Genomic DNA, 24,310 nt, shown 5'->3' with positions numbered 1-24,310 from the left:
AAACTTTTCAACTCTTGTTTTAGCCATCACTTTCTCCCTTTCTCTCCATTTCTACTTCCTAAATCAAGCATGGTTTTCTCTGTACCTTTTTCCATGTTTACATCAGTTCAGTTCAGTCACTCAGTCGTGTCCAACTCTTTGTGACCCCATGAATTGCAGCACGCCAGGCCTCCCTGTCCATCACCAACTCCCGGAGTTTACCCAAACTCATGTCCATCAAGTCGGTGATGCCATCCAGCCATCTCATCCTCTGTCGTCCCCTTCTCCTCCTGCCCCCAATCCCTCCCAGCATCATGGGCTTTTCCATTGAGTCAACTCTTCACATGAGGTGGCCAAAGTATTGGAGTTTCAGCTTCAGCATAAGTCCGTCCAGTGAACACCCAGGACTGATCTCCTTTAGGATGGACTGGTTGGATCTCCTTGCAGTCCCAGGGACTCTCAAGAGTCTTCTCCAACACCACAGTTCAAAAGCATCAATTCTTTGGCACTCAGCTTTCTTAACAGTCCAACTCTCACATCCATACATGACCACTGGAAAAACCACAGCCTTGACTAGACAGACCTTTGTTGGCAAAGTAATGTCTCTGCTTTTTAATATGCTATCTAGGTTGGTCATAACTTCCCTTCCAAGGAGTAAGCGTCTTTTAATTTCATGGTTGCAATCACCATCTGCAGTGATTTTGGAGCCCCCCAAAATAAAGTCTGACCCTGTTTCCACTGTTTCCCCATCTATTTCCCATGAAGTGATGGGACCAGATGCCATGATCTTAGTTTTCTGAATGTTGAGCTTCAAGCCAACATTTTCACTCTCCTTTTTCACTTTCATCATGAGGCTTTTTAGTTCCTCTTCACTTTCTGTCATAAATACATGCAAAACACACACACACACACACACACACACACACACACACACACACACACCTTCTGAGATTCTGGCTTTTTATCCTTCGAAAATGAATTATATTATATATATATTTTCTGTATATTGCTTTTCTCACAGAAATACCCCTCCAAAAATCTAGTGATGCCACATAGCTAATTCACCCATTTTCAATTGTTTCCTAGTTTTTTCCATGACAAATTATTCTATAATAAACAACCTAGTACATATAACCCTTATTTTGATCGATCAGATCCCAGAAAAGTGTTTACTGGGGCAAAAAGCAAAGTTTTAAATTTGATTTTAAAATATACGGCCACACTGAAAAAAACTGTGTCAGTTCAGTTGCTCAGTCATGTCCAACTCTTTGAGACCCCATTGACTGCAGCACACCAGGATTCCCTGTTCATCACCAACTCCCAGAGCTTGCTCAAATTCGTGTCCATCGAGTCAGTGATGCCATTCAACCAACTCATCCTCTGTTGTCCCCTTTCCCTCCTAACTTCAATCTTCCAAGCATCAGGGTCTTTTCCAGTGAGTGAGTTTTTTAGCATCAGGTGGTGAAAATACTGGAGTTTCAGCTTTGGCATCTGTCTTTCCAACGAATTTTTAGAGTTGATCTCCTTTAGGATTGACTGGTTGGATCTCCTTGCAGTCCAAGGGACGCTCAAGAATCTTCTTTAACAACACAGTTCAAAAGCATCAATTATTCAGCACTCAGCTTTCTTTATATTACAAGTCTCACATCCATACATGACTGCTGGACAAACAATAAGCTTTGACAAGACGGCCCTTTGTCAGCAAAGTGATGTCTCTGCTTTTTAATATGCTGTCTAGGTTGGTCATAGCTTTTTTTCCAAGGAGTGTCTTTTAATTTCATGGCTGCAGTCACCATCTGCAGTGATTTTGGAGCCCAAGAAAATAAAATCTCTCACTGTTTACATTGTTGCCCCATCTATTTTCCATGAAGTGATGGAACTGGATGCCATGATCTTTGTTTTCTAAATGTTGAGTTTTAAACCATCATTTTCACTCTCCTCTTTCACTTTTATCAAGAGGCTCTTTAGTTCTTCACTTTGTAGCATAAGGGTACTGTCATCTGCATATCCAGAGAAGGCAATGGCGACCCACTCCAGTACTCTTGCCTGGAAAATCCATGGATGGATGAGCCTAGTAGGTTGCAGTCCATGGGGCTGCTACGAGTAGGACACGACTGAGTGACTTCACTTTCACACATTGGAGAAGGAAATGGCAACCCACTCCAGTGTTCTTGCCTGGAGAGTCCCAGGGATGGTGGGCTGCCATCTATGGGTTCACACAGATTCAGACACGACTGAAGCGACTTAGCAGCAGCAGCATCTGCATATCTGTTTCTCCTGGCAATCTTGATTCCAGCATGTTCTTCATCCAGCCTGGGGTTTTGCATGATGTACTTTGCATATAAGTTAAATAAGCAGGGTGACAATATACAGCCTTGATGTACTCCTTACCTTATTTGGAACCAGTCTGTTGTTCCATGTCCAGTTGTAACTGTTGCTTCTTGACCTGCATACAGATTTCTCAGGAGACAGGTCAGGTGGTCTGGTATTCCCATTTCTTTAAGAATTTGTGTTGTGATCCACACAAGGGCTTTGGCATAATCAATAAAGCAGAAGTAGATGTTTATCTGGAATTTTTTTTGCTTTTTTGATGACCCAACAGACATTGGTAATTTGATTTTTGGTTCTTCAGCCTTTTCTAAATTCAGCTTGAACATTTGGAAGTTCACAGTTCATGTACTGTTGAAGCCTGCCTTGGAGAATTTTGAGCATTACTTTGCTAGCATGTGACATGTGTGCAATTGTGCAGTAGTTTGAACATATTTTGGCATTGCCTTTCTTTGGGATTGGAATGAAAATTGACCTTTTCCAGTCCTGTGGCCATTGTTGAGATTTCCAAATTCACTGGTATATTGAGTGTAGCACTTTCACAGCATCATCTTTTAGGATTTGAAATAGCTCAATTGGAATTCCATCACCTCCACTAGCTTTGTTCATAGTGATACTTCCTAAGACCCACTTGACTATGCATTCTAGGATGTCTGGCTCTAGGTGAGTGATCACACTATTATGGTTATCTGGATAATGAAGATTTTTTTTTTTTGTATAGTTCTTCTGTTCGTTCTTGCCACCTCGTCTTAATATCTTCTGCTTCTGTTAGGTACATACCAATTCTTTCCTTTATTGTATCCATCTTTGCATGAAATGTCTTCTTGGTATCTCTAATTTTCTTGACAACATCTCTAGTCTTTCCCATTCTATTGTTTTCCTCTATTTCTTTGCACTGATCACTGAGGAAGGCTTTCTTATCTCTCCTTGATATTCTCTGGAACTCTGCTTTCAAATGGGTATATCTTTCCTTTTTGCCTTTGTCTTTTACTTCTCTTTTTTTCTCAGCCATTTGTAAGGTCTCCTCAGAAAACCATTTCACTTTTTGCATTTTTTTTTTCCTTGGGGATGGTCTTGATCACTGCCTCCTACACAATGTCATGAACCTCCATCCATAGTTCTTCAGACACTTTGTCTATCAGATCTAACCCCTTGATCTATTCCTTGAATCTGTCTCTTGATTTTAGGCCATAACTGAATGGTCTAGTGGTTTTCCCTACTTTCTTCAATTTAAGTCTGAGTTTGGCAGTAAGAAGTTCATGATCTGAGCCATAGTCAGTGCCAGGTCTTGTTTTCGCTGACTGTATAGAGCTTCTCCATCTTTGGCTGCAAAGAATACAATCAATCTGATTTTGGTGTTGACCATCTGGGGATGTCCATGTGTAGAGTCTTCTCTTGTGTTTGCGATGACCAGGGTGTTCTCTTGGCAAAACTCTGTTAGCCTTTCCCCTGCCCTGTACTCCAAGGCCAAATTTGTCTGTTACTTCAGGTATCTCTTGACTTCCTACTTTTGCCTTCCAGTCCCTTATAATGAAAACAACATCTTTTTTAGGTGTTCGTTGAAGAAGATCTTGTAGTTCTTCATAGACCCATTCAACTTCAGCTTCTTCAGCATTACTGGTTGGGGCATAGACTTGGATTACTGTGATATTGAATGGTTTGCCTTGGAAATGAACAGAGATCATTCTGTCATTTTTGAGATTGCACCCAAGAACTGCATTTTAGACTTTTTTGTTGATTATGAGAGCTACTCCATTTCTTCTAAGGGATTCTTTCCCACAGTTGTAGATATAATGGTCATCTGCATTAAATTCGCTCATTCCAGTCCATTTTAGTTCACTGATTCCTAACATGTTGATGTTCACTCTTGCCATCTACTGTTTGACCACTTCTAATTTACCTTGATTCATGGAACTGACATTCCAGGTTCCTATGCAATATTGTTCTTTACAGCATTGGGCTGTACTTCTACTACCAGTTCCATCCACAACTGCACATTGCTTTCACTTTGACTCTGTCTCTTCTTTCTTTCTGGAGTTATTTCCCAACTCTTCTCCAGTAGCATATTGGGCACCTACCGACCAGGAGAGTTCATCTGTCAGTGTCACCTCCTTTTGAATTTTCATACTGTTCATTGGGTTTACAAGGCAAGAATGCTGAAGTGGTTTGCCATTCCCTTCTCCAGGGGACCATGTTTTGTCAGAATTCTCCACTAAGACCCATCCATCTTGGGTGGCCATGTTTCCCAAAACAAGTTTTCCAAACATGTTTTCCAAAAACAAGTAAAAATATACTCTTATCACTTTCTATAGTGAGAAAAGTTACCCATTATAACTCTTATTTTTATATTTCATTGAGTAGGGAATTTGAGAAGGTGTTCATACACTTATTAATTAATCAGACCTCTTTTCTGATGAAATTCTTATTTTTTTTTATTTTAAAATACTGTAATATTTTGGATATCAATTCTTTAACTATTTGGTTTAAATATTTACATCTAATTTACTCTTTGCCATACAAATTCATCATTTTATGTAGAAAAATAATTATAAGGAAATGGCAACCCACTCCAGTTCTTGCCTGGAAAATCCCATGGACAGAGGAGCCTGATAGGCTATAGTTCATGGGGTCACAGAGAGTCGGACACGACTGAGTGACTCTACTTCTTCACTTTGACAGCTACAAATTTCCTGTACTGGTTTACAAAACTTCTTAAATCAGAGATTATTCATATGTCCTAAATTTCTTGAGATTATGTTATTTTTTGTTTACTTATATTTACATCTTTTATCTAAGTAAGGTTTTTTTGCCTTTGGTATACAGAACAAAGTTCACATTTTCTTTCATTCTAAAGAGATACTCTCTTGAGACAGCATCAGACTTCTAACCTAATCCCCACTGACAGAAAAAAATGTGTCCTTTGTTATATGCTGACTTTACACTATGGGTGTTTGTTTCTGGGCTTCATATTTTGCTCCATTAACCTACTTGACTATTTTCATGTTGATAGAATATGGTTTTAAATTAAAGTAACTTTAGAATCTATTTATCTATCTATCTGTCTGTCTGTCTACCTACCTATCCATAAAGCAAAGACTCCTCTCAATCCTAACAGGAGTTTAAACTGAGTTACTGAGTAAAGGAATTTGAGCAAGACCATGTTTTAAGCAGAAAAAGAAAATCTGGATAGATGATTGCAGATGTGGGACAGGATATTTGGGAGAAAACTCTTATAGGAACAGCCATCAAACCCAGAAAATTCATTATCTATCTGTCTATCAAAAGAGTTACTCATGAATTAGCCAGTCTAAAATATAGAATGATAAGTAAGAAAATAAGAAATACACTAGCAAACATATTGATGGCCAGATCTGAAGGCGTCACATTTTTTGTAGTATAATATGAAAAACTGAAGTTTCTCAACAGGGAATGATACAATCCAGAAGGACAAAATGTATACTTTAAGAAGATTGATCAGGAAGGATTGTCGCAGAGTCATTCTAAACTGAGGATGATTTTTTCTGCCTGAGGGACATGTGGCAACATAAGGAGATCTTTTTGTTTTTAGAGGGTAGAAGCTAGTGAAGCTGCTAAACATCCTAAATTCACAGGAACGTTCTCCCACAGCATAGAATTATCTGGCCCCAAATGCCAACAATGATGAGCTGAGAAATCCTAGTGTGGAGGACAGACTTGACAATGGATTGTTGCTGCTGCTGTTCAGTTGCTAAGTTGTGTCTAACTCTTTGCGATCCCACAGACTGTAGCCTGTTAGGCTCCTTGTCCGTGGGATTTTCCAGGCAAGAATACTGAAGTCAGTTGCCATTTCCTTTTCCAAACAATGCATACAGAAGTCAATTTAAAAGCTATTACAAGCTCAGGAGAGGTGAAATGAGAGCTAAAATCGTATAAAGGTGTAAAGCATAAAACAACAACAGGTTTTTCATAATGGTAAAAGAAAGAGGGGTCCTTCCCTGGGGGCTCACTGGTAGAGAATCCCCCTGCCAATGTGGGAGATGTGGGTTTGATCCCTGTGTTGGGAAGATCACCTGCAGAAGGAAATGACAACCCGCTCCAGTAATCTTGCCTGGGAAATCCCGTGGACAGAGGTGCCTGGAGGGCTACCGTCCATGGGGTCGCAATGAGTCAAACACAACTTCACAACTGAGCACACCCGTGAAAGAAAGAGGATATTAGAATAACTCAGGGGGTTATGAAATTTTTAGAAAGATTCATACAATATATGCTTTTCTTTATGGAGGAGAGTGGATCCCACCACCTAAAGGCCTCCTCAGACAACCATTTTGCCTTTTTGCGTTTCTTTTCCATGGGGATGGTCTTGATCGCTGTCTCCTGTACAATGTCACGAACCTCCGCCCATAGTTCATCAGACTCTCTGTCTATCAGATCTAGTCCCTTAAATCTATTTCTCACTTCCACTGTATATTCATAAGGGGTTTGATTTAGGTCATACCTGAATGGTCTAGTGGTTATCGCTACTCTCTTCAGTTTAAGTCTGAATTTGGCAATAAGGAGTTCATGATCTGAGCCACAGTCAGCTCCAGATCTTGTTTTTCCTGACTGTGTAGAGCTTCTCCATCTTTGGCTGCAAAGAATATAATCAGTCTGATTTAGGTGTTGGCCATCTGGTGATGTCCATGTGTAGTCTTCTCTTGTGTTGTTGGAAGAGGGTGTTTGCTATGACCACTGCGTTCTCTTGGCAAAACTCTATTAGCCTTTGCCCTGCTTCATTCCGTACTCCAACGCCAAATTTGCCTGTTACTCCAGGTATCTCTTGACTTCCTACTTTTGTATTCCAGTCCCCTATAATGAAAAGGACATCTTTTTTGGGTGTTAGTTCTAAAAGGTCTTGTAGGTCTTCATAGAACTGTTCAACTTCGGCTTCTTCAGCGTTACTGGTTGGGGCATAGGCTTGGATTACCGTGATACTGAATGGTGTGCCTTGGAAACGAACAGAGATCATTCTGTCGTTTTTGAGATTGCATCCAAGTACTGAATTTCGGACTCTTTTGTTGACTATGAGGGCTACTCCATTTCTTCTAAGGGATTCTTGCCCACAGTAGTGGATATAATGGTCATCTGAGTTAAACTCACCCATTCCAGTCCATTTTAGTTCGCTGATTCCTAGAATGTCGACATTCACTCTTGCCATCTCCTGTTCGATCACTTCCAATTTACCTTGATTCATGGACCTAACATTCCAGGTTCCTATGCAATATTGCTCTTTACAGCATCAGACCTTGCTTCTATCACCAGTCCCATCCACAACTGGGTATTGTTTTTGCTTTGGCTCCATCCCTTCATTCTTTCTGGAGTTATTTCTCCACTGATCTTCAGTAGCATATTGGGCACCTACCGACCTGGGGAGTTTCTCTTTCAGTATCCTATCATTTTGCCTTCTCATACTGTTCATGGGGTTCTCAAGGCAAGAATACTGAAGTGGTTTGCCATTCCCTTCTCCAGTGGACCACATTCTGTCAGAACCCAGTAGAGAATCAGCTAGGTTACCAAATTTCTATCAGTGTGTTTAATTACTTTCATGATTATTGAATAAACTTATTACTTATACCAATTATAGTAATGCCAATCAGACCAAAATTTGTACTGAGTCTCCAAGATAAGGAATATAACACAATATGCCTGAAGTCATAACAAGTGTCAGTAAAACAGGTCACCAATTCCAAATAAACTGTAATCACTTGAACATATTATGATTTTAGTTTATCTGTATTTACAAAAACAGAATTAGGGCAGTAAATTTGTTCTTCATCGATACCACAGTGCTGAAGAATTATACCATCAATGTTTCCCCTATAGCATGGTGTGGTGCAAAGTAAACATTAACCCCAAAGTTCACAAGAAGATAGAGACCCTACCAACACTGTTCTTTTGTTAATTCTGTGACCTATCAACTTTGCTATGTAACATTAGCACTGTATTTTTAAAAGTACTGTGGGCTTCCCTCATACCTCAGTTGGTAAGGAATATGTCTGCAATGCAGGAGACCCCAGTTCGAATCCTGCATTGGGAAGATCCCCTGGAGAAGGGATAGGCCACCCACTCCAGTGTTCTTGGGCTTTCCTTGTGGCTCAGGTGGTAAAGAATCCGCCTGCAATGTGGGAGACCTGGGTTCAATCCCTGGGTTGGGAAGATCCCCTGGAGAAGGGAAAGGCTACCCACTCCAGTATTGTGGCCTAGAGAATTCCATGGACTGTATAGTCCATGGGGTCTCAAAGAGTCGGACACAACTGAGTGACTTTCAGTTTGAGGAAATAGTGGATTATTTCTCTTCCAGTCACATGATAGAGGCTCTTGAATTCTTGGAATATATATTTGTACTCTTGATAGTAATATTTCCAAATAAATCTAAAGCCATGAATTTTAGCAATGACATAAAAAAAATCAGATATACAGTCACATGTATTATGTCAGTTGGGGAAATTTATTTTTCTTATTCGTAGTGTTATGATCTGCTTACAATGCTTACAAACATTTGCACCTTTGGCATCAAACCTTTTGCATTACAGGAGAGTTTAAACACTTTATTTTTAGCAAAAAATATAAAGTAACTGAATAACTAAATTGTTGCTAACATAAACAGAATGATGGCTGGTCATTTTAAGAGCTTGATTTAGGCATGTTCCCTGGTCAGTTAATCCTTTGAATTCTTTCTTGTTTCATTAGTGATAACAAAATACAAAGTCTGCATTAAGTAGGTTTATAAATTAAAGTTTAACAGTGATTTAGATTATGGATATTTTCCTCACATTTTTTAAATGTTGGTGCATTATTTTATTTTATTTATTTTTCCATTTATTTTTATTATTTGGAGGCTAATTACTTTACAATATTATAGTGGTTTTTGCCATACATTGATATGAATCAGCCATGGATTTACATGTATTCCCCATCCTGATCCCCCCTCCCACCTCCTCTCCACCCGATCCCTCTGAGTCTTCCCAGTGCACCAGCCCCAAGCACTTGTCTCATGCATCCAACCTGGGCTGGTGATCTGTTTCACCCTTGATAATATACATGTTTCGATGATGTTCTCTCTAAACATCCCACCCCCACCTTCTCCCACAGAGTCCAAAAATGTTGGTGCATTATTTTAAAATAAAAGTTAAGCAAATCAATAAATTAATTTTAAATTTGGCATGTCTATTAACTCCAATTTTTGTACTAAGAATTCATTAACACTTATAGAAAGGCACTAACTGGACATTATTTCAAGATTTTAAATGTGATTTTTTTATTAGAATTAGCATTTCAAGAAAAATATTTCATTGTACCTCTTTGCACAAGTAAATATAAGGAATTGTATTTTACATATTTTCTATAATAAATATTGGTAAATATATTTTATATACACATAAATACAAAGGAACAATGGAAGAGATTAGCATAAACAGAACATTTAACTCTGCAAGGTACTATTACATCATCTCAGGCTTCCTTGTAGCTAAGTTGGTAAAGAATCTGCCTGCATTGCAAAAGACCTGGGTTCAATCCTGGGTCTGGAAAATCCTCTGGAGAAGGAAATAGCAACCCACTCCAGTATTCTTGCCTGGAGAATCCCATGGAGAGAGGAGTCTGGTGGGCTACAGTCCATGGGGTCGCAAGAGTCAGACATGCCTTAGTGACTAAACCACCAGCATTACATCATCTCATTGCTCCATATAAAATTCTTGAAACCTGATATTGTTATTACAGGGAGGGAATACAAAGCTTGGAAAAATTAAATTTCTTGAAAAAAGAAATTTTTTCAAAGTTACACACTTGTAGGCGACAAAGTTGGAATGCAATTACAAGTCTGCTGAAGCATAGTATGATCCTCTCCATTCCAAAGATCATAGCCATGTATTTCATAACCATTATATGAGTAAAATTCATGATAATTATAATGCAGATTTTTCAAGCACTTTAAGAACATAACTGTACCCAGAAATTCTTTACAGTATGTACATACTTTCATTGCAAAGGGAAAAGGAAATCTCTACTGCACCTTAAGGGAATTTAGAGGAAAAATTATCTCAGGTTTTCATCAGAGAAGACCTCTGAGGGAAAATTCCCTGGAGCATCTGAGGTCAATAAAGATGGCTTGGTTATATGGTTGTATTTCACTTTCATATTTTCCTATTGGCCAAGAACTCTCAAAGAGTTCTCCTCCTTTCCTCCTATCCCCATAGCCAAGGATGGAGCAAACTATCTTGGTGTCTAATAAGAAGGAGTCTTTTGAAAGGAAATCCTTGTCTGAGACTTAAGGTGTCTAATAGGAAGGAGTTTTGTGAAAGGAAATCCTTGTCTGAGACTTAATCCTCCAGAGAGTTGGAAGGTGCAGGTGACGTCGGGAGGCAAATTCAACACGAAACAGTAACTGATGCTATGTACTGTCACTCAGCACATGGCTGAAGTAAAATAAGCAATTGATGTCATTTTCTAAGTGCTTTTATTTAATATACACGCAAAGAGTCAGACATGACTTAGTAACTGAACAACAAACGTGCGTTAAATTAATTGTATGGGTTTTAGCAAAGCAGCCCTGCACTGATTATTTCCAATTAGCAGATCATCTCCTGTTTATTGCATTCTCAAGTTGTTTAACTCTGCTAATTAGAGGTTTTAGTATCTTACTAATGCTAAAAACGACTAAAATTAAAGTGAAATGAAGAATCATAATCTTTTTGCTAGGCTCAAACTTCTGCTCTTAATAAGAAAAGTAGCTACCTGAGACATAAAAGAAACAGAGTGTGAAGAATATTTTTCCAGTCTGAGCATAGCCTTTGAGTGGTTACTATTAATTATTAGATTATAAAATTTACTAAATATGCAATTTATTTATGTTGCCATATAAAAACAAGGAATTAGATTTTCTTTCTAGATAATTTGCACATATGTCAATTTGTATGGCAGATAGTGGACTGCAGAAAGGATCTGCTTTTTATGCAGGTTAAATCAATCTGTTTATACAAAAGACGCATAAAGTGGCTGTATATAAAAAGGTAGATATGGAATAAGATGTTTATGTGTTTTCCACATAACATAGTCCTCTAAATTTATGAATAGGCTGTGTATGTGTGTGTGTCTTAATTTACCAAACCTGTTTATAGCATTTCCTATTGCTAGGTACAATTTTAACCTCTTTACAAACATGTAAGTCATGAAGAATTTTATTGAAATATAATGTTCAGAAACAAGTATCATTAAAATATAAAAAAATTTAGACCATGGAAAAAGAAATGTGTAAGCTGCCAAGAAGTTTACTTAATAATTGTTAAATATGTGGAAGTTAAAACAGAGCTTTTCCATTAACACAAAAGTCAGGCTTTCATTTTTTACTCTGAATCCCACCTCAGTCATAGTAAAATTTGCTCTTAACATTTAACATATCCATGTAATTTGGATGGTATGGTAAATAAACTTCTCTGCTTTTTCTTTTTATATCTGGATTTGCTACTGGACCAGGGATTCCACCACCACTTGTAAGAAGGGACAGTGAAGTAAATAAAAACTTCAACCCATTAAACATATTTATGGTAGACTGACTTTTATCCATAGATTCATAGAAAGTTATAATTGTATGAGACTTGGGCAAAAATTTAGTCTATCCACTTATAAGCAAACTGAGTTTCAGAATCTCCATGGTGATAAGCTAAAAATGTAAAAGCATATAAGTAAATAAACAAATAGTTACATAAATGAGAGTACTCAGGATACCCAATTTCATTTTAATCTAACATGCAAGGAACAATATACCTAAGGTCTCAACTCATCTGTCTAAGAATTAAAAAACAAAATGAAGCTCTCATGTCTCTACATGCTTGCAAGTATCACTTCCACTATAGCTGCATAATTACAATAATAATCATAACATCACCACCATCAACAACAAAACCACCGAGTTCAGCTTATATAGGTCTCTTACAATTAGAATTTAATTTGTCTTTGTGATTATCACAATAGTTTTATGGTAGATAGAGCAGCCTTCATTATATTCATTTTACTGTTGAGGATGAAGTTTAAAGTTTTGTTAACTTGCTCGTGGTCTCATGGTAAGAAGCAGTACCTCTCCATTTGCTCATTGCAAATACACTGTGTTTTAAGCTATAGTATAATAATTGCCATTCTGTACTCTGTTCATATTTAGGTATTTAAGAGGGAAAAAGTCAGTCATGATCAGGTTAAACTATTTCCATTCTGAAAGTGATAGTACAAGTCAAGTTATTATTACAATATATCTAGGTAAAATGATAAAGCCAGCCACTATAATCTGTATTGCTCAGCATTGCCCTCAAGTTATCTGTTTCAGGGAAATATACTCTTATTAGATCAATGTCTAATTAAATTATATAGAAAAACATTTCCCTATGCTCAGGCTATTTCAATCACAACTTTGAAAGATAAATGACATCAGTTAAAATTATTGTGTTACTTTAGAAAAATATTTTAAAAATTCATCTTATTTACAGCAAAGTAGTAATTACATAAATCAGCAACAGTACATCTTATTTAATTCTAAACAGAAGACCTTAAATTGCAGACAAACAAATAAAGCCTTCAGTTACAATCAATGCTAGAACTCGGTGTATTGATTATGCAATCTAATAAAATAAGCCTAGGAAATTCTCTGCTGTTGTAAGGCTGTGCAAAAGGCAGAAGGTATTGAGCACTTAGAGTTATTTTTAGAAGTCTAACCCACAACTTAAAGCTCTTTTTTTAAAAAAAGCTTTTTATTTTATATTGCAATATAGCCAATTGACAATGTTGTGATAGTTTTAGGTGGACAGCAAAGGGACTCACCTATAAATATAAATGTATTCATTCTCCCCCAAGATCCCCTCCCATCCAGACTGCCACAGAGCATTGAGCAGAGTTCCCTGTGCTACATAGTAGGTCCATTTAAATATAGCAGTGTGTACATGTTGATTTCCAACGTCTAACTATCCCTTACCCCCATCCTTCCTGGCTGGTTACTATAAGCTCCTTCTATAAGTCTTGTGAGTCTGTTTCTGTTTTGTAAATAAGTTCATTTTTATCATTTCTTTGTAGATTCCGCATAAAAAGGATATCATACTACAATACATCTCTTTCTCTGTTCGACTTACTTTACTCATATGACGATCTTCACTTAGTATGACAATCTCTAGGTCCACAACTTAAAGCTCTTATCCAATGCCATGCATTTCTGTAGTGTTTTCGTAGCATGTATGGCTTGTGCATCAGAGGTACTGATCTGAGAGAATACTCTTGCTTTGGCTTCTAAATCTACACAAGCCTTATACAAATGTAAGTTTTATAACATGTGGACTGCTTGATCTTACCTACAACTTCACATAAAATTCAAATATCAATAGTACTTAAGGCGAAACATATTTCTTGATCAGTAGAAACAAACCAAATATACTTCTTACTAGTACTAGAATGGTTAAATGCTAGAGTCTCAGTTCTGTATAATAAATCAATTCTCCAATCACATTACATTTCATTGTGAGTATGTGTGTGTGTGTGTCTATGCATATTAGAAAGAGAAAGGGAGGGTATGTGAGAGGGAGAGAGACAAGAGTTTCTTCTTTTCAAGGCTCAGACTATCTTCCTTCAGCCATATCCCTGAATTCACATACAGACTGACTTGGAAATCTGTAAGCAAACAAACTATAAAACAGACCAAAAAAAGAGAGAGTTTGAAACAGCTTGTTTTACTTTCTCTTTTTCTTTTTTTTCCAGCTCTTGGTTCTACCAGCTTACAAAAGGACTAGGAAAATGGTGATTCAGACATAATTCCCATCTGTGATAAGCTCCTTTCAATTCTATAAATTGGAAAAAAAATACATGCACGATCATCCCATACTCAACATGGCATTACTATCCAAAGAAAATGTTGATGTGAAATAAGTTCTTGTTGAACTTCAGGAGATTCCTTTGAAAAATATGCTAATGAGCATATTCTAGCTATTTTCCTATGGCATGGAGAAGAAAACTAAGGTTATCTTAGTTTTAGGAAAGAAGCAGTTTTTACTCTAGTTCTGCACAATAAAAAAAATCATAATAAAAAGGCAAATGTTACAAGAGATGAAGTGTCCCTAAATTTTTTTGGTAGAATTCTTACCTATTTCCAATTCTAAAATTACCTAATGCCAATGCAACCCACAATTTTAACCACTATGGGCGTGGGACATGATAATCAGTGCTTCCTAAGAAACACTGCTTAGTACAATTCCTGAAGAAGACTGATCTATATCATCTTAACCAAATTTGCCAAATTTGTTACAAACTGGTGGACTTGAAAGAACACAACCAGACAGTTCACGTATATGTCCTCTTAAACTTCCTCTGATATGGAAGGAAACAACTCCACGACTTACTAGCACAGCTAGAGAAGGCCTTAACAATTAATAGCATGTATTTCTCAGTCTATAGGGACTGTTCAGGAAAAAAAAAGAAGTAAATATTCAAAGCTTAATGATTTCTCTTGTGCCTCACTTCCATGACTGATGCCAAATTTTCCCAAGCTAGTTCTAAAACGGTTAATCTGCTCTGATGAGAAAACAGTCTTTCATGTTCAACTGGTTTGGGCACTAGTGCCATGGGTTAACAAAACCACCTGTGTGAGTTTGGCTGTGGGTATAGGTGTCCGTGGACCCAAGGCTTGCCTAGAAAGGGTGTAACATAGTGTGCAACCTGTGTGCTGTCCCAGGGAGTACTGCGCCACTAGGTTCTCCAGACAGTGGAGAAGCAGTGGTAAACCTCAGTGGTACCAACTTCCATCAGACTGCAGATGAGGTTTGGAAGGAGAGTCCCAAATTCTCCAACCAGAGAATCAAGACAAGAAATGGCCTACTCAAAAGTCTCTCCCACATCTTCTAAGATGCTAGAAATTATCTTGAGTCTATTTTAGGTAAGAAAGTAAAATCAGTGACATTTTCTGGATGGGCATGATTTAAATGCCTGTACACTACACTACCTGTATACCAGGGCTTCCCTGGTGGCTCAGATGGTAAAGAATTTGCCGGCAATGTGGAGACCTGGGTTTGATCTGAGTTGGGAAGATCCCCTGGAGAAGTGAAAGGCTACTCACTCCAGTATTTTGACTTGGAGAATTCCATGGACTGTATAGTCCATGGGGTCACAAAGAGCTGGACACGACTGAATGATTTTCACACTACCTAAAGTCAGTATAACCTCCTTCTGTGGCCTGAGGTTCCCTTGGCTGGCCCCAATAAGGTTCAGGCTTGACTCTCAGACTCTGAAACTGCATGATAGCCCCAAGCAGAGAAGGCAGGAGGAGCATCCCAAGATGATTTCTTTAGAGAAAGATAGGTGGCTCAGAGGTTAAAGCGTCTGCCTGCAATGCAGGAGACCTGGGTTCGATCCCTGGGTTGGGAAGATCCTTTGGAGAAGGAAATGGCAACCCACTCCAGTATTCTTGCCCGGAGAATCCCATGGACAGAGGGGCCTGGTGGGCTGCAGTCCACGGGGTCGCAAAGAGTCGGACACGACTGAGCAACTTAACTTAAAACTTCAATGCCATAAAATTGAAAGCAAATGTCAGAAATAGACTCTCTCAACTGAAAAGATATAGGACTGGAGTCAGGTATGAATGATGAGGCACAGACAGATTGCTGTTGCTTTGGAATGGTTCATGGCTTGCCTTTGGCTATCATTGGAAATGTATTATTGGTTAGAAAGTAATGGTTCAAAGGATTTTTTGTATCCTTTATTTTTTTTTAGAGTGAGGTGGCATGCTGGGTTAGTGAAGAGTCACACTTGAAGGCTGGAAAAGGATAAAAAATAAAAAATATATGTCTCCATAGAAGGAATGGGTCTTTGTGACACCATGAACTGTAGCCTGCCAGGTTCCTCCATCCATGGGATTTTCCAGGCAAGAATACTGGAGTGTTTGCCATTTCCTTCTCCTGGGGATCTTCCCAACCCAGGGATTGAACCTGGGTCTCTTGCATTGCATGCAGACTCCTTACCATCTCCATATAAGGAATAGAAAAGTTTATAGAAACTTGGGGTAGAAAAGAATAGCACTCAAAAAAGTAAATCCCAGAGCATCATTTATGATAAAGGTGAAATCTGAGCAACGGGTAGGGAGAGTAGGAATAGAAGTCATAAGGGAAAAAATATTAATTTTAATTATGTTTATAATGACATTAATACCATAGAGACATAAGGTAGCTTTATGAGAAGACATAAAATGTATTGACATTCTTTGTAAACCAATAGGTGCCATGAAAGTATAAATGATAGTATTAGTGTTATTATTATTATTAGTCAGCACTACACATTGATAATGTCATGGTTGCATGAGGATCTCAATTATATATGCCAATCTGAATATATTCAGAGTTATGTGTTTTTCTCCATATTTTGTTAGCCACATTATGCAGGAGTAAATTACACAAGTAAAATGAATCAATATTTTGACAAAGTATAAATACAGAACTTTCAGAGGTAGACAATAAAGGTGAAGAAAAATTAGTATTCAGAATGGTAATACAATCACAGGAATAAGAAGGGACAGGAAATTTTGGTTAAACTACTGATCTTGATAACATTATCGATACAGGAAAAATTTTATCTCATAATTAAGTAAGACATTTCTAAAGACAAATTCCATAGTGAACTAAGAGATTTTCAAAGGCAATGGTCTACCCTGAAATTTAAAGAAATGATAAATATATACCCGTGAACACAAAACAAGGGATTAAAGCTAAACTAGAAACAGAATTCACATATCTCAAAGCCAACAGGTTGTCCCGAAAGTTTAAGAAAAACAACTGAGCCTTGTCATGTACTCCAGATGTTAACAAAGTGGACCATTTGAAAAGGAAAGAAGTTCCAGAAAACAAATGTTCATGAGCAATGGACCTTTGTTATCCTAACAACATATAAATCACAGGGGCACTGATGCCATTTACTAGACTAAGCAGGAGTTTCACTTCACATATTTTTATTCACGAGTAAAACATGACAGGTTTCACTTCAATCACATATTTTTATTCACGAGTAAAACATGACAGGTTTCACTTCAATCACTTATTTATTTGTTAACCTATTTCTCTCTTCCATGATGCCTTTTCCCGTAAAATAAGCAACAAACTCCAAACAAATCTAGTTTACTCTCAATACTTAGGTGAACAGAGTTGAATATGATTTATCAAAATAAGAGACCACTCCCCTTTCCTCTAGCCCTAACAATTTACATGGATGCCCTCTACTTGGCTTTAAAAAGATGTCCCAAATTCTGTGTGTCCAAACAGAACTCATCTAAACCAAGCCTACCAGCATGGAAACCCACTGTTCCCAAATCCCCCAGCTGTTTACTGACTCCATATTGTAGTTCCCTTCTATCCACTAGGTGGACCCAAAGCATCCATACAGAAGGGCAGCTAAGAGGCTTCCCTGGAGCTCTAGTGGTTAAGACTCTGCCTTCCAATGCAGGGGACCTTGTTCGATCCCTGGTCCGGGAACTGGGATTCCACATGCTGTGGGGCATGCTGTGCCACACTTATCACCATAACTAAGACCTGATGATGCCAAATAAATATAAAAAGAGAGAGAGCAGATAAACAGTACCTGTTTCCACTTTATCATCCACTCTACCATAGTTCTCAGGCCAGCAGGCTTGAAAGTACATATTTATAACAGAAAAAGTGAAAGTGAAAGTATTAGTCGCTCAGTCATGTCCACCTCTTTGCAACTCCATGGACTGTATGTAGCCTGCCAGGCTCCTCTGTCCATGGAATTCTCCAGGCAAGAATACTGGAATGGGTTGCCATTCCCTTCTCCAGGGACATTTCCTGACCCAGGGACTGAACCGGAGTCTCCTGAATTGCAGGCAGATTCTTTACCATCTGAGCCATCAGGGAGACCCATTTATTACAGAAAACCAACCAAACATACATAAACAACAATTTTTAAAAATCCTTTTTTTAAAATCATGTTTTTACAATATGGAAAACAACTTGACATTGCTAATAGTCATGCTATTATCATTAATAGCCATGCTTCTTTGTACTTCTTCCAGGATCATGACCCTGGCCAGTTGTTTCCCTTTCTAAGTTTTTAAAAATCAAATTATACTTCTGTGATGGACATTATGTCATAATTAGGTGCTATCATCTTGTAAGTGGTGGTTAATGCTAAACTAACCCTTCTGTTCTTTTACCATCCTTAGACTTCGATTCTGCTGCTTTATTCCTAAAGCTGGTTAGGGTCTCTTTTATTGTCTACTTTCTCTCTTGAACAGAACATAAAGCTCCTTTCTTTTTATTCTAGCTGTACTGAGATAATCAGGTTCAGCAGTAAAGACTCCACCTGCCAATGCAGGGGACATGGGTTCGACCCCTGGTTTGGGAAGATCCCCTGGAGAAGGAAATGGCAACCCACTCCAGTATTGTTGCTTGGGAAATCCCATGGACAGAGGAGACTGGTGGCTACAGTCTATGGGTTTGCAAAAGAGTTGGACACAAGTTAGGGACTAAACAATACCAAATTTGATAATTGATAAATAACACTGCATTGATTTAAAGTTTACAATATAATGATATATGTATCTATTGTGAAGTGATTATCACAATAAGTTGGTTAACATCCACCACCCCACACAGTTGCAAAAATATAGAATGCTTCAGGAATGTGCATGTCACCCCTGTGAAGGGGCCATGCTAATATCTGTATCCTTCTAATTTTATGTGTGTGCTACAGAAGTGAACACTAAAGCTCCTTTTCTTCACCTCAATGAAAGAATGTTTCATTTTACTTGCATTTTTATTGTCTGGATTATTACACATTAAGACACAAATGTGAGAAGGAAATGGCAACCCAGTCCTGTATTTTTGCCTGGAGAATTCCATGGACAGAGGAACCTGGCAGGCTACAGTTCACGGAGTCGCAAAGAGTTGGACACAACTGAGCAACTAACACATACACACACACACACGCGCGACACAAATGACTACTTACTATCTCTACTTTAAGTCCCTTCTAGTCCATTCTTTAGCAGCACATTCAATCTATGTACACACATGCTTAAAGCTTTCTCATAGCCTCAAAATTAAGTCAAATGTACCAAGGGGATCACACCAAGCTGACATCACTTCTATGTCTCTTTTCAGTCCCACTCCTTAACTTTGTTACCCCCTACACCAAAACCCAGACAGCTCTCGCCACCCTAAACTACTTGCAATTCCCCAACAAGCCAGTTCTCTCTCCTCCATGCCTTTACATAGGTAGTTTTCTCTGACTCAGTATGTACTCTGGCTTCCTTCCCCTTTGGCAAAGCCATTCCTATAGTCTTTCAAGATGCAGTTCACTTTCAAACATTCTCAAACATCTACCTTTATCTCTGCAAATCAGCTTCTCATCTGTATAACCCATCACTTATCATGTGATTGCAGTGTGCCACCTGTTTCTCTGGTAGCCTTCACCAGTATAACCAAAGCTTCCTAACCATCTTTGTATCACAGACATCTAGCAGTGATTGATATTAATGGAATCTAGGAAAAATACCTAACTGACTTCAAAACAGTATTGGAATAGTATTCTATTCTATAATGTTATCATGCATGTGTGTGCTAAGTCACTTCAGTCATATCGGACTCTGCGACCCTATGGACTGTAGCCTCCCAAGTGCCTCTGTCCACAGGATTTTCCAGGCAAGAATACTGGAGTGGGTTGCTATGCCCTTCTCCAGAGGATCTTCCTGACGCAGGGATTGAACCCACATCTCTTAAGTCTCCTGCATTGGCAGATGGGTTCTTTACCACTAACGCCCCCTGAGAGGCCCTAATGGTATCATAACTACCTTGAATTGTGCTGGAAGTTGAAAAGCCAGATGCTTTCACCTGAACCACAAGAAAACCAAAATCTCTCTTTAAGATTTAGGGTATTTCCACTGTGATTGAAATGTGAACTTTAAACTTAATGAAATCAAACAGATGCTCTTAGCAGTTTGATCAACTATTCTTCCAACAGATATCTGTAGAGCAGATGGCATAAACAATTCAGCATATATTTAAAACTGATATAAAATTAAAATAACGTAAAATCTTTCAAATTTATAAGGAATTTTTTCTTTCATGAGTGCCTTTTCAGGGGGCTGGCATCCCTGACTAATTTTCAGACATGCTCTTACAGATTTCTCCCTTCTTCACTTTCTTCCTTCTTCCAGGAAGAAGGCAAGTGCCCCTTTGCAATGTTGTTATTGTCCAGTCACTCAGCTGTGTCACACTTTGCGATCCCATGGACTGCAGCGTGCCAGACCTCCCCACCCTTCACCATCTCCCGGAGCTCAAATTGATATCCATTGAGTCAGTGATGCCATCCAACCACCTCATCCTCTGTTGTGCCCTTATCCTCCTGCCTTCAACCTGTCCCAGCATCAGGGTATTTTCTAATGTAATGCAATGTTACATTTATGCTTTTCTGGACTCAACTTGAAGCACCACTCAAAGAATGCAAGTATCATCCTTTATATATTTTTTTCAGGAAATAAAGTTGGCACACATACTCAGTATATATAAACTGACAAGAAACCTCACAGAGACTACTTTTGGTTTCCTCAGATGAGGATGACGCACCTAGCACTGACAAAGGAGGAAAAATTGTTGTCCATTATTAAAATGTGGAAATGTCACCTGTGTAGTGAAGACAGTCCCTATAGGTCTTATGAGACAAGCATGAGAGGCATAAATATGAATATGCAGTATTGTTTATGTGGTGTTATCATTTAGCTTCCAATCATCCCTGTGCATAAAAAAAACTAAATACAAAAAAACCCCACTATTTTTACTTTCTCAGTTCAGTTCAGTTGCTCATTCATGTTCAACTCATTGTGACCCCATGGATTGCAGCACAACAGGCTTCCCTGTCCATCACCAGCTCCCAGAGCCTACTCAAACTCATGTCCATCGCATTGGTGATGCCATCCAACCATCTCATCCTCTGTCGTCCCCTTCTCCTCCCACCTTCAATCTTTCCCAGCATCAGGGTCTTTTCAAAGGAAGTCAGTTCTTGCATCAGATGGCCAAAGTATTAGAGTTTCAGCTTCAGCATCAGTCCTTGCAATGAACACTCAGGACTGATCTCCTTTAGGATGGACTGGTTGGATCTCCTTGCAGTCCCAGGGACTCTCAAGAGTCTTCTCCAACACCACAGTTCAAAAGCATCAATTCTTCAGCGCTCAGCTTTCTTTATAATCCACCTCTCACACCCATACATGACTACTGGAAAAACCATAGCTTTGACTGGATGGACCTTTTTTGGTAATGTCTCTGCTTTTTAATATGCTGTCTAGGTTGGTCATAACTTTTCTTCTGAGGAGCAAGTGTCTTTTAATTTCATGGCTACACTCGCCATCTGCAGTGATTTTGGAGCCCAAGAAAATAAAGTTTCTTACTGTTTCCATTGTTTCTCCATCTATTTGTCATGAAGTGATAGGACCGGATGCCATGACCTTAGTTTTCTGAATGTTGAAGTTTAAGCCAACTTTTTCACTCTCCCCTAGAACATAATTAATCAGATATGATTGTTCTCAATATGCTCTGATTGTCTCTTGAGGGTAGATAAAATGGCAGAGGCTTTTTTCCATATAAGAATAAACCATGAGTCTTTGGTGAACAAGGGCACTGAATTTTATCCCGTCCTTTATTATCTCCCATTAGTGTGCTGGTCGCTAAGTGTGTCTGACTCTTGAGACCCTATGGAGTGTAGCCTGCTAGGCTCTCAGTCAATGGGATTTCCCAGGCAAGAATACTGGAGTGGGTTGCCATTTTCCTTCTCCAGGGTATCTTTCCGACACAGAGATCGAACCCTGGTCTCTTGCATTACATGCAGATATTGTCTGAGCCACCAAGGAAGTCCCACTATTCCCCATTACTCCCCCAACATATTTTAGGACAAAAGCAATTCAAACAGTCTATATTGCCTAATCTTAGGACTCCCCTGGGCTTGCCAGAATCATTTCCCATGTATGGACCAAGTAGCAGAGAATACACTTGATTACACTAAAGTTTTAAGGTGCTTTGCCAGTATCCCTGAATTAGTTTGACATTCTATACAACTCAAGACTCAAATGCAGTTTTCTCTCAGTGCAGTGTCAGGCACATAATCATTAAGTATCAGTATACTGACTATTTTTAGTGGGTGGTCAGAGGTATTCGGTAGCTACTTATAATTTAGTATTAAGAAAATTGCCATTAATAATTTACTTTTCTGCCTAGTATGTTAAGGCAATATTTCTGTAATATATTGTTCTCGGAAAAAGATAGAGCAATTACCGGGGGAACCGTTTCTATCAGCTTTTGGCACTATTAGATCAAGGTCAGAGTTAGGGGCAGAATCTATAGTTTGAGTTTACCAAGTCATGTAGTATTTGACCTTTAAATTGCTGTTTTGTCGTGCCATAGCTATTGCAGAGAAAGTGATCCTGTTATATCCAGTTTCATTGCTAAAATAAATGCAAGGTCATTGCCTCCAGCAGGTGACTGGAAAGCATACAGTATAATCTTCTTGATCTTGACACCCAAAACACAACTAAGAGTTTTTCTCAAGGCCTTTTGAATGCACTGAGAGATATAAATAAATAAAACAATATGTTACTCATAGTCAGCTACGATCAATTTAATTTGGCCAAGCATACAAAAGCAGCTTCCTTAAATAAGAGCTACCCAGGGTCTCATTAGTGCAGATGAAAAAAGAAAAAATCAAGGTCATGCTAAAGGTGTATGACTTCATGGTGGAAAATTTCAATCCTCCAAACACCTCCGGGTAAGAAACCGAAAAACAAGAGGAACAACAGCTGTCAGGCAGATTTCAAAATCTCGTTCAGACCATTGGACAAATACTAAGATAGGAAAAAAGTTGAAATTCTAAATATACTGAGGTATACATTTTTACAAAGTAAGGTTAGCATGGCTGAAGGCAGGTGTCAAATGTCTCTTATTATAATGAGTGGAACTTAGCATTATCTCTACACAAATGTGAAAGTGGAAGAGTGGGCACCTCAGAATTCTAAAATGACCTTTTCATGTGAATTACATCTTAGGAAAAAAAAATGATTTGTGAATTGTTCTCATGAGTAGATAAAAATGCATTTTTCTGTTTATCTTTTAATCCTGTCCTGCCATATTCTGAATGATAGAAGAAAAGTGATTATAATGTTGAAATGCAAGCAAAGATGAGAAAAAATATTAATTAAACTACATTTATTGAATAATAAATGTAAATATTAAACATATCTGCTCCATTAAACATGCTTCTATCTACTTTAATACTTACTTAACTATATATCATATATATTATACCTGAATATATAAAATGAGGATAGTTACCTATCAGAGCTCATCTGAGCTAAAAATTAATGCTGATAGCATTAATGGACTTGTGATCTATTTAATACCGCAGGTTTTAAAACCAAGAAGGCTGATCTTTTCTAATGACGTTATGGTAGGAAAAACGTTATGAGTGTAGACTGGCAAGTCCATAGGAAAATAGTAGTAAGTTTCCAGTTAGATTCTGATGCTAATGAGTCAATATAACTGTCAACAGCTGGGTCCTAAGATAAACGCAGATGTGTAAAGAGAAAGCAAACAATCGTGGAAATGGAAGCAAACACGGTGCTTAAGGACATCAGCCATCTGAGAACTGCTCCTTTGAGGAGAAGCTGTAAATCAAGTCAGATTGCATTCTCTATAAAAGTGTTTTATTTTAATTTGGAGATTTATCTAATTCTGTAAGTCATTGGCATAACCCAACCCAGAAGTATTACCAAAGCATAAATTGCACATTCACACTGGAGTTACTTGTCTTCATCACAAAATATTAAGAGATCAATAGCAGTGTCCTTGGGCTCCTCAGGCAAGTGTCCCTTTGTGTCATGAAGCCCCAGCGATGTACAATATATTTTTGCCTGGTATCTCCTTGGACACTTTAAGGAATTTAAAAGGAATATCATATTGTGGTAGTCTGGGTTTGC

The 24,310-nt window shown here is 38.3% G+C and overlaps 1 protein-coding gene and 1 non-coding gene across 2 annotated transcripts in view; both read right to left on the bottom strand.

Moving 5' to 3' along the window:
* HCN1 (hyperpolarization activated cyclic nucleotide gated potassium channel 1) overlaps positions 1-24,310 on the bottom strand; it is a 446,804-nt gene that overhangs the window by 137,235 nt on the left and 285,259 nt on the right. The window lies entirely within an intron of this gene.
* LOC122454649 lies at positions 18,949-19,051 on the bottom strand. The gene has a single exon (XR_006273467.1). It is a non-coding gene; the product is annotated as a U6 spliceosomal RNA (small nuclear RNA).

Source organism: Cervus canadensis, chromosome 16 (genome assembly GCF_019320065.1).
Source record: "Cervus canadensis isolate Bull #8, Minnesota chromosome 16, ASM1932006v1, whole genome shotgun sequence".
In the NCBI taxonomy this organism is placed as follows: domain Eukaryota; kingdom Metazoa; phylum Chordata; class Mammalia; order Artiodactyla; family Cervidae; genus Cervus; species Cervus canadensis.
The sequence above is the reverse complement of the archived record's forward strand: the minus strand, read 5'-3'. Positions and strand labels throughout refer to the sequence as shown.